Here is a 12,608-nt window from a genome sequence, read left to right as displayed (position 1 = left end):
CTCTGGAAATTGGGATGCTAACTATGTGATACTCAATCTTGAGCCTTTCAAATCATCTGGTCGAATGCCCAAAAGATTGTCAAAAACAAAATTTGAATCATATTGCAATGAACCTATCAGAGGTTCTTTATCCACGGGTAATCCAAACTAAATTGCAATATCCTGCAACGAAATTGTGCATTCCCCACAAGGCATGTGAAATGTGTGGGTTTCTGGTATCCAATGCTCTACTAAAGCAATGACGAGGTGTCAATCCAGTTGGATAAATTCAATCTGTGCAACCATAAGAAAACTAGCCTGTTGTACGTAAGGCATAATAAGTGGATCAAACGGGATAGTATGTTGTGTAGATGTCTCCCTTCTCTGACAGCCCAAAACTAAAGTAGAAGAATTATCTCATATCAATTGTGAACGATGGGTATTTTGTTGATGTAGTTGCACAGGATTAGAAGGACTAAGATCCATGATGCACAAACACTGAAAGAATATAAAAATATATAATAGAGTCAATTCCATAGCAAAGTCCATTACATAAAAAAGTCCATTACATAACAAATTCAATTACATAAAAAGTCCATTACATTGAAAATTTAATTACATAAAAAAATTCATTACATAACAAATTCAATTACATAAAAGAGTCCATTACATAACAAAGTCATCAATGGCCTGAAGAGGAAGTGTCTAATGTACATTGTGGACAAGTACGCTTGTTGTGTCCTTCTCCCTTACAAATTGTTCATCAAACTTTTTGGCTAACATCCATCAATCTGAATTAATAACCTACAATATTTGAACCTTTTTCCTGCAGGACTGAAGGACCATAAAACTCGACAAGAAAAAGTCATACCTAGCACATCAGACGGAAAAAAAATACCAATTCAATCGTGTTTCAGGATTGTAATGCACATCAACACTTAACCAATACAGAAGCTCTGAGTATGATTTCTCCCAATCACCAAACAAGCGAATTGGTTCAAAACAAGCAAACTGGACCTTGAATCACATGAACCTGACCGCCTAGCACCCGTATCGGCCACGAACTAGCCAAACCAAGTGAACCGGATAAACCATGAGCCGAAAGAACCACGAACCGCGCACAAACAAAAAAAAAACTCTGTCTCGGAGCATTGCAACATTGTGACCTAGCACTGCAACGCTACAGAAAATTCTTTCATTCGTCGTTCATAGCATTGCAACACTAGGGCACAACGTTACAACGCTACTGTACAGTTATTAATTCCTTCTATTTTCGTCCCATAAATCCACCGAAAAACTCACGAACAACTCAATACTTTCAAATTACATACTATTGCAAATAATGCCAAAAAAAACAAAAGACCCTTATAAACGAATCTGGAAAATTAAAGCGATAAATCTAAAAGGGTCCAATACCCCCCAAAAAAAAATTCAAAATTAAAATTCTAATTTTTTAATAATAATAATAATAATAATAATATAACCTATAGTTTTTATATTGCATCAAATACAATATAACCTATAGTTTTTATTTCTCTCATACGTATATATTATTTAATATAAATCAACTGTACATAATACAAATATAATATAATTTGTAGCACTTTACAACAACTGTACATCTACAAAAAGGGGTTGTTTTCGTAGTGTCATCAAGATAAGGTACCTATCATTATATTATCACTTAAACATGATCTACATACATGTTTAAGCTACAGAAAATAACCTTGGATGTTAGTTTATTGGTTTGTGGGTTAAAGCTACTAAATGTCAAATAAAACATCTCATATTTTATTAAATAAATAAAATGTTTATTCATTATAATTACAAACTATAAGACCCACGAGATTTAGGGTATCAACCCTAAAATTTTATGCCGACACTCGTAACCTCTAATTACAACCATCCTTGAATTAATAACGTCTCAATCTATTTGGGTGAACATCTCTGATAGTACTAACTCATTTTCATGTTTTGCACTTCTATCGTTCCCAAATAATAATTCATAGTGTTCTACATCAATATCACTGTCCCCAATATTTTCAGGTTCAAGAATTACTAAATCTTTAGGACGCAACGACATATTTACTCAAATTCTTACAATTGTTGTAGTTGGCAAAAATATTAGTCAAACTTAATATGTTGATACTAACAACCTAGTTCAACAAAAATCCAAAAGATAATCTAAACAAAAATTCAAGATCAATCCAATTTTTTTAAAAAAAAAAACCATAAATCTACCGCCCAAGTCTAAACTCAAATTCAAGATTGGTCCAATTCTTTTTTAAAAAATAAAATTAAACAAACTACCGTCCAAACAATTCAAAATAATTACCAAGCTACAATCCAAAATAATATACTAAAGAAAGACAATCCAAAATTTCAAGCCCAAACTCAAAAAATCCAAAAAAAAAAAAATTCAAATCCAATCTAACGGTCATAAAATACGAAATCTTAGAAAAACAACCTTTACACACTAGTTCTCCCATATTTTAAACAAAACTAGATCAAATCTCTAGTTTTTCATGCATACATCTAAACAAAATTCTAGATCTATGGGTAGTCAAGCCACAATATCATATATTGAGGAAAAAAATTACTTACAATTGACGACGACACAGTAGTGGCAGCATGGAGAACGATAGACAATGGATGATAGTTGGTGGCAGGCTGGGGCAAAGATGAAGATAAGAAAATATTGAAGATGAGGAAGGAATTAATCAGAGAAGGAAGAGGTGGATTTTTCGGGACCACTAACTCGTGTACCCAATACACAAGTTAAGAAGTCATGAATCTGGTCTATGATAGAAAATTGTGGGCTCCGTCCACAATTTGAGTTAAATCGTGGATCAAGTATACAGTTTTTTTTTTTTATATAATTGAGTATCAAGTCTATGGTTACACTACCATATTTTTATAAATTCTTTCGCTCCAACAATATTTCAGTCAGTAATTATTAAAATAGCATTAATATTGTAGTAACAAAAATAAACTTGAATAATTTGTAAATTAAAATTTGGATCAACAAGTACTTGATTTATAATTTAATAACAACTTATGTTTCTCGAATATTCCAACATTGATATGATAACAAAATATAAATTATATTGTATAATATGAACAAAAATGGACAACGACAAATAGTGAATAAGTTAAAAAGAATAGATGGGGAAGATAACTATAAATTATATTTATTAAAAATATCATTTATATAATAATTAATAAAAAAAAAGTTAGAACGTAAAATAGAAACGATACCGAGAGAGTAAAAATGAATAAAATAGAGAGAGAGAAAGGAAGTGAAATGGAAGAAAAAAATGAAAATAAATAGGAAAAACAGAGGGGCCTGGGTAAGGTTGGAACCCAAATACTCAAGGATAGTAAAGTATACAATGACCAACTAGAGATGTCGCAGGGCGAGGTAGAAATGGGTAAGCCCTTTCCGTCCTCGTCCCCGTCCCCACTCCTTAGTCCACTTCTCGTTCCCATAAATTTTCCCGTAAGAAACGAGATGAGGATTTTTCGCGGGGATCGGGTTTCCTATGGAAAAAATTTTCCCGCCATCATTTTTCTAACAATTTATTTTATTTTAATTAAATATATATTTTTAACAATTCCTAACATATGCAATAAAACCTCCATTTAAATAAAATCTTATCAATTTTAGTAATATAAACAATAGTACACATTCAAGTTTAAAAAAATATAATTAAAATGCTAAATTTTCATAATTTTTATAAACTAAAATTCAACCATTAGAATATCCTATATTAAATATTACAACATCTAAGAAATTAAAATAATAAAATCTTAAATTTAAATAATTAAAACCTTCATAATTATCCTAATAAAATCTACAAAATATATATATATATATATATACACAAAAGTCGGGGTGAGGTGGGGATACAGGACGGAGTCGAGGTCGGGGAATATATTCCCTATCCCCGGCCCCGAATTGCAAACAGGAAAAAAATTTCCCTCCCTCCTCCATCTTCGTATATTCAAAGATTCCTCATCCTGTTTGGGACGAGTCCCTACGAGACTCGATCCATGAATTTTTTTGGACATCTCTATGATCAACCATGGTGTCACAAACTTTGAAAGGAGAGAACTTTAAGAAATATAAAGTAAAACGGAAAATATTATTATTTTTAAATAGTCAATCGACAAAATATTAGCGATATATCGATAATATCGCTGATATTTTCACGATTTATAGTAAAAAGGGTTTTACCTTGATTTTTTTATTGGTATCTCAATTATAGCGAAATATTTGTAATATTTTGCTGGTATTTCACGATTTTTTCATGCGTGAGAGAGGGGAAAGAAGAGAGAGAAGAGCAGAAAAATAATGATGATTATTGGGAGTTGGGAAAGGAGATAAGAGAGAAAAGAAAAAGAATTAATAATGACTACTGAGAGTTGGGAAATGAGATAAGAGATAAGAGATAAGAGATAAGACAGAATAAAATTAATTATTATTATACAAATACCAAATTGATTTTTGAGAAAACCACTAGTTATGGATATTAAATATGATGTAATTACACATCACTATTTTTTCTACCACCCATAGGCATGTTTTTTTTTTAAAAAAAATAAACATGGTAAATTGAGGATGAGGTATACAATTTCATATAATAAAATGGTAGACGGAATACATGATTTTAGTCTACATGAAGTGTCACGTATAAACATCTTTACTAGATCCATGTTAGGTTGAATGCTACCAAATGTCATCGAATCATAGACTTTGTCTACGATTTAACCATCTGAAATCGTGTACTCCATCAATGATTTACTAATCAAATTTTTGTCAATAGTTTTTCTTTCAACTCTTTTTTTTAACTAATTATTCTTTAAAAAAAATGCCATTATCGTAGTTTTATCATTTTTTTAAAAAATATTATCGTATTGTTGAAATTAACCCCGTATTCTAATATATCTCTTTCTTTTTTTCTTTTTCTTGTTCTTTTGTTTGGAAAGGTTATTCTAATCTTTTTTTTTTTTTTTTTTTGCCCTTTTTCTGTTTCTAAAGGTCATTCTTATCTATCTTTAACTAAAGTCAAAGGACACGTGAATATTTTGATTCCTCTATTTATTTTATTCTACATTAATTCATATATTCTTTAATCATTCAATTTCCTTTTGTATTTTTATAAAAATTTTAATTTAGTTTTACAAAGTTAAATTTAGCAATTTTATAATAATAAATTTCAGGTAAGAAATTTCACTATTTATAAAAAATAATGTAAATATAGATTTTTTTCAAAAAAAAAATAAAATAAATAAATATAAGAATAAATTGATACATTGACCAATTTTAAGATTTATTGAAAGTATATATAATATTTAATCCTATGAATATTAGAAAATTATTTTAACCTTTTCAAAATTATTATTGTCATGTCTAAAAACTTCCAAACAACATTTGCAATATTTTTTTAAAAAATTAATGTTTGATTTTATATTTGTCAATAGAATTTGTATTTTGATTTTAAATGAAGATATAATTTAAAGTGATCTTAAACATGACAAAGGTGATTTTAATCTTTTCAAAATTATTCTCAAATTCTATGATATATTAAAAATTGACATAAGAAAATCATGAAAAATTAAATAGTTAATACCCCGTTTGGTAACCATTTTGGTTTTTGTTTTAGTTTTTGAAAACAAAGCTTATGAACACTACTTCCACATCCAAATTTCTTCGTTTGTTACCTACTTTACGTCAATGGTTTAAAAAAAACAAATCAAATGTTCTGAACTAAAAAAATAGCTTTCAAAAAGTTGTTTTTATTTTTTAAATTTGATTAAGAATTCAAATATTGTACTTATGCAAATCATTGTAAGAAATGTGGATAAAATAAACTTAATTTTAAAAAACAAAAACTAAAAACTAAATGATTACCAAATGAGGCCTAAATTACGAGTTTAATTTTGAATTTTGATATTTGTGCTTATTTCTCATAATTTTAAATTTTGTATATCATTGAATTTTGATTTTTTCATTTCTCATGACACGTGACAAATTCAAAATCTTTTAAAACGAAGGATTCTATTAAATAATATCATAATTGTTGTGAATTTGAGAAATTCAATGGGAACACGAATATAGAGAAAATATAATATAATAATATATTTATATAATAATATTAAATATATAAAACATAAAATAACTAAAATTATAAAATTGGATAATATGAAAATTAATAAAATTATGAAGTGAAATTCTCATCAATGTATCTGTGATTTTAAGATCCACCAAATTCCACTATTTATAGGCAAAGTGACAAATAGGATGTGGACTTACATGGACACCAAACATAAATAATTACAAGGCACATGGACGACATGAAGGGTGACACATGACTTTGAAACACTAAGCAATGAGCATCTATTTATTATTATAATATTCATAATACTCTCCCTTAGATGCCCATATATATATATATATGAAATATGCCTTGTTAAAACCTTACGAGCAAAAATCTAATGGGAAAAAAACCTAGTGAAGGAAAAAGAGTACATATTTCATATAATACATACTTCTACAAGAATACAATATATTTACTCCCCTAATGAAAACATCACTTAAGATCTTTGAGTCGCCACATTCCAATGTTGTGCACCAATTTTTCAAAAGTTGCGGTTGATAGTGCATTTGTAAATAAGTCGCCTTTGTAAATAAGTCTAACAGGTTATCTTTTGAACAAATTTGTTGTACAGTGATGTCGTCATTTTCTTCAAGATCATGAGTGTAGAAAAGGTTTAGTGAAATATGCTTTGTTTTATTTCCTTTAATATATTATCCTTTGATCTGGGCTATGCAAGCTGTGTTGCCTTCGTATAATATTATTGGAAACTTTTTATTAGAAGACAAGCTACTTGTTTCACGAATGTGCTGAGTCATTGACCTTAGCCATATACATTCTCAACTAACCTCATGAATTGCAAGAATTTCAACATGATTTGAGGAAGTGGCTGTTATAGTATGTTTCATCGATCGCCATGATATAGCAGTTTCTCCATATGTGAACAAATAACCTGTTTGAGATCTAGCTTTGTGGGGATAAGATAAAGATCCAGAATCTGCATAACCAACTAGATAAAAATTTGATTTATTTGAATAAAAAACCCATATCGATTGTTCCCCAAAGATAATGGAGTATATGCTTAATTCCATTCCAATGTCTTTTTGTAGGAGAAGAATTATATCTAGCTAATAAATTTACTGAAAATGCAATATCTGGTCTTGTATTATTAGCAAGATACATAAGTGCACCAATTGCACTAAGATATGGTACTTTAGGTCTAAAAAGTTCTTCATTATCTTCTTGAGGTCGAAATATATCTTTCTTTATGTCCAATGAACGAATTTCCATTGGAATATTTAATAGATGTGTTTTGTCCATATAAAAGTTTTTCAAAATTTTTCTTATATAAGTTGACTGATGAATAAATATTCCATTTACTAAATGCTCAATTTGCAAACGAATGCAAAAGTTTGTTTCTCCGAGATCTTTCATCTCAAATTCTTTCTTATGATATTCTATTGCCTTTGAAAACTCTTCAGAAGTTTCAATTATATTCAAGTCATTAATATAGTTATATTCAAGTCAACTAGGCTCCTCCCACTGCCAGAGCTGAGACGACGTGCCCGGTGCCTAATCGCATCGTCATCTCACCAGCCTCCAGCTACCATAGGATCTAATCCTCTAAAAAGAAGAACAAACATGATTATTGGCACCCGAATCAATAATCCAGGCAGAATCATCATTCGTCACTAAACAAGTTTCCAAAACTAGTAAATCACATTTACCTTGTTTTGATTTAGCCTTGGCCTTAGCCTTGACCGCCTTCTTCTCCTTAAGCCACTAAGGACAATTCTTCTTCTAGTGTCCGTCTTGGTTGCAGTGGAAACATTTTCCCTTGTCAACCGGCGCCAGATGCCTATTCCAATGGGTGACAGGTGGTAGGTTAGCAGACGCCTTCCCCTTCCCCTTACTACCCTTCTTCTTCTTCCACTTTCCAGTGTTAGAAGTAGAAGGTGCAGACTTCGTCCCTGAGGTCGAGCCTCGATGGAACTTCTTTGAAGACGAGGCAACATTTGCCTCACCTCCCTTGTACTCCTTACTTTTCAATAAAGATTAGTATGTCTGCAACTCGTTGAGGAGAGTTGTAAGGGTATGGTCCACTTTGTTAAGAATCGCATTGCTAATAAAGTGTAGGAAGCTTTCTGGCAACGAATGCAGGATTATGCTAACATGTAAGGGTGTTCGTGGGTTGGTTTGGATTGTGTTGAAAGACTTTTTAGACCCAATCCAATTGTTTGGGTTGTATATTTCTTTAACCCAAATAACCCTCATTAGAAAATCAACCTAACCCAACCCAACCATGAAACATTTGGGTTGGATTGGTTCGGGTTACTCGGGTCATTTATTTAATTTTTTTAAAAAGGAAGTAAAATGTTAATATGTAAAAATTCTATTCAACTATTTTCATATATGAATTAAGATTTAACAACTCAATTTCAATTTATATAATGTATAATCATTTTTCAAAGTGCAAAAAAAAAAAAAAAGGATAGGCCAAACATCACATCTTCATGAGGTCATCTTCCCTACGAGGGGAGTCCAACTTTAAGAGAGATGGTCTTTTAAGCTATAACTCTTTTCTTTTCTTTTTCTCTCATCCTCACATGTTTTTTCTTGAATCCTTTTATCTCATGCATCAACACGTGCCCATTGTTGAGTTCATCAATGGGGAGAGATGATTTTGAGATCGCTTTGCCTCTTCCGAAATGGCAGTGACTTTGAGCCTCCCATTGGTTTTTATACGGTACCACCGAATATTAGCGCTTGTATTCATTTTTCGCTCAAGATCCATGTTCGAGTAACTGATCTTTCCTTCACATAGTTGCACATCTAAATGGCGTAATTGGGTGACATGTTATGTGAATGTAACTAATATTGGAGATATCACAGTATCGGAAATAGCTTCATTTTCATCGATTTTTATATCCGCGATTTTATGGTGTTCATCCCGATCATTAATACTGTGAGTACATGGAATGTATGTTTATTTATATGCATATGGTATGCTTATATAGTGAAATATTGAATTCTATTAGAGTTATGGTCCATCTTGTCAGGCATCAATCCTCTTTATTAATAAAGTGTTATGATTTAGAGAAACAGATATTAAATTACGTAAGAGCATGCTCATGCATCAATATAATATAAGAGTTATATTTATGCATGCATGCATAAAACATTGACATGCATCATCTTTATTATTATAGTGTTATAGTATAAAGGTGTATGGAGCATGTGTGCTTGGTTCGTTACTTGTATATAAAAGTTATGTATAGTAATGAACGGACATTGCATGAAGCATGATGCATAGGTTAAATTTATAAGTTGTTATAAATACCTAGTTGTGTGGCAATGTGGTTTAAGTTGTTTTTCTTTATATGTATAGTAATGAACGGACATTGCATGAAGCATGACACATAGGTTAAATTTATAAGTTGTTATAAATACATGTGTGGCAATGGTGGTTTTAGTTGTTTCTTTAATAAAGTTATAAGGAAATTAGAACTAAAATCTATAGAGAAGATATGAATGCGAACTTAGGTTTGAATCATGGTTGTAAAAATGTTTTAAAACTTGGTGAGATAAACCTAAGATCACAGTTCTACTATGATATTATACAACCTTAGGCTTAATCTTTTAATCATTTAATAGGAAAAAATTGACTAAAAAGTTAAAGTGTAGCAAATCTATCTATAAGGGATCTTTTGTCTAAGGCGGGTTCTGTCTAGGCTGAGGTATTTAAAAGTGACGGAAACAGATAACCCTACCTGAGAACCTACCTGGAAAGGTGAATTAGATAGATTTAATGCATGCATGCAAGCTTAGGAACAGCCCATTAAAGAGTTTATGTAACTACTTGAACTTGTTTAATTTTCAAAGAAAATAGTTGTTTTTTTAGCGGATTAAACGGACTTAGATTAAAAATCAGTAGCCAAATGGTCTAAGTTAATGAAACCCCATAGGTAGAACATTCAGTGGGAGGGTACTTGGGGCATCTGATGCTTCATTAAACCTCTCGCATTTCTCCTTTATGTCCACACCCGTGAGATCTATCGCATCTCGACTTCGCTGCACCCTGAGAGTGTCCCCTAAAGGATGGTGTTTGGGTAGGTCAATCTCAGGTGATTGAGAGAGTGTTTATAGTAATGTGAGAGCGAGACGTGCGACAGATTATTCACGGTCTCTCTCGGCTTAGTTGGATAAAGTTTATGTGCATCGCCTCAAGGCACCTTGGAGTGTCCCCCTATAGGATGGCAGTTTTGCAGCTTCTTTATTTGATTCTCCTGTAAGGATAAGGTTACTTAGTCTCTTGCATTAATTTACTTTTTCCCTACGTGGGCGCATAGGCGGGACTATAAGGCCGAAAACGAGGGGTTACACTTACATGGAATTGTTAAAGAGTTAACAGTTCTGGACCAAACAAATGGTGGCTATTAGGTGCAGTTCCAAGAGTTGGTTCTGCCTAATTGGTTAGAACTGTCTCGTCCCAGTGAAGGGGCATCTGATCAACCCACCGGTGACGTTTGTCCTGCCTTGCTGGGGAATCATTGCGAAATAGAAGTCTCATTGTTGGCTTTTTGGCCCTAAATCTCAAATTAATTAATTTTAATTAATTAATTAATTAATGTTTTGATGATAACAAACTCAATTTTTAATTACTAAAAATTTAGTGTTTTAATATGTCCATAGCGTAGAGCTCGGAACAACGATTCCAACACCTCTTGAATCACTCAAATCGGAGCTAAAACGAAGACGATATATCGAAACAATACTATACGAGAAATATCTCGTGGTGGATGACATGGTATAACCAGACCTATTTGCATGTCAGACATGTGGCAGCATATTGGTTGAATGGTGGATCATTAAGAGATTAACATATGATGGACTTGTTGATTTTTGGATTGATTAAAAATTGAAATTTAAAAGAATTAAAAGGAAAATAAATTTAATATTATTTTATGTTTGTGTCTAAGTATAGTTTTTTACACATGGTATGTTTTTTTATTTATTGATGACTTTAAAAGAATGAATTTAATGAATTTAATATTATTTTTATGTTTGTGTCTAATGCTAGTTTTTTGACACATGGTAATGTTTTTTTATTTTTGGATTAATATTAAAAGTATGAATTTAAGAGTTTTTATTTTTATTTGTTTGTATCACTAGTTAGTTTAAAATCTCATCCATTGATTTTTCTTTTATAAACAATGGTCCAAATTAATGTTGATTTCTAAAAAATTTTCATCTCTATATAAACCATCTTCCTCTCCAAATTTGTATAATATTTTACATTTCATAATCCTCCAAAACTAAAGCTTCATTGTTGCTCTCTCTAAGCTCCATTTTTTTTTTTTCATCTTATTCTTCAGAGTGTGTTATTGTATTGTGCGATAAATTTGTTGAGTGCTTAAACTTGTAAATCCACTTTAGTGAGAGTTGTTATTATGTTTTTCAATCAACATTTGAGAACGTTTGATCTAAATCGTAGGAAAGGATCGGGTTTGCCTCTGGCTGTAACGGAGGTTGAGTGGCACTAATCGTGGATAAGATGTTTTATTCATTCCCAAGAGGTTGGAGAGTGGAGGGTCGATTTGAACCCCACTATAAAATTACGGTTGTCTTCTTCTCTAACTCTTTCTTTTTATTTTTGAATTAATTTAAGCATATTTTTGTATGTTTTAGTTTGTTCTATTTATTTGCTAAAATTTGATAGAATTAAATTATCAGCAGAGGGAAATGACTAGAGGGTGAATAAAGCTTATAATTACCTTATATTTTTATATTATTAAACCATAAACTAATTTAATAACACTCATTTAAACTATTTATTGATCATTTATGCATTTGAATTTAATTATTCATATATTGACAACATCATATTGCTTATAATTAATCAAAAATAAAAAGGAAAGAGTTGAGAGAGAAGACACCGTAATTTTTTATAGTGGTTGGTCAAACTCGACCTACTCCACTCTCCAAGTGCCTCTTGGAAATTTGAATAAAATCTTTCCGACTCTTTCCACATTAGGCCCAAACCGTTACCACCTGTTTCTTATAGTTCAAGAGCAAACCTGGATCCTTTCCAGTTTAGGATCAAACCGTTACAAATGTTTGAATTTTTGAAAAAACAAATACAACTCTCACTAAGAGTGGATATTACAAGTTTAAGCACTCAACAATTTATCTCACAATACAATAACACCTCTGAAGAATAAGATGAAAAGAAAAAAATGGAGGAGCTTAGAGAGAGCAACAATGAAGCTTTTAGTTTTGGAGGATTATGAAATGTAAAATTTGTTAGTTACAAAATTTGGAGAGGAAGATGTTTATATAGAGATGGAAAATTTTTTAGAAACACAATAATTTGGACCATTGGATTTTGAAAAAGAAAATCAATGGTGGAGATTTTAACTAAACTAGTCGTTAATACAAACAAAATATAATATTAAATTCCTTCTTTTTTGAAATTCATTTTCTTTTTTAAATTAATCCAAAAAATAAAAAAACATAGCCATGTGTCAAAAA

General features: G+C 31.0%; 1 long non-coding RNA gene across 1 annotated transcript; it reads right to left on the bottom strand.

Moving 5' to 3' along the window:
* Positions 1-577: 577 nt before the first annotated feature.
* LOC120078191 lies at positions 578-2,773 on the bottom strand. The gene is made up of 2 exons (XR_005481944.1): positions 1,499-2,773; positions 578-1,463 (listed from the first exon to the last, which is right to left on the bottom strand). It is a non-coding gene; the product is annotated as an uncharacterized LOC120078191 (long non-coding RNA).
* Positions 2,774-12,608: the final 9,835 nt, after the last annotated feature.

This window comes from Benincasa hispida, chromosome 5 (genome assembly GCF_009727055.1).
Source record: "Benincasa hispida cultivar B227 chromosome 5, ASM972705v1, whole genome shotgun sequence".
NCBI lineage: Eukaryota > Viridiplantae > Streptophyta > Magnoliopsida > Cucurbitales > Cucurbitaceae > Benincasa > Benincasa hispida.
This window is presented reverse-complemented; position numbering and strand designations above follow the sequence as displayed.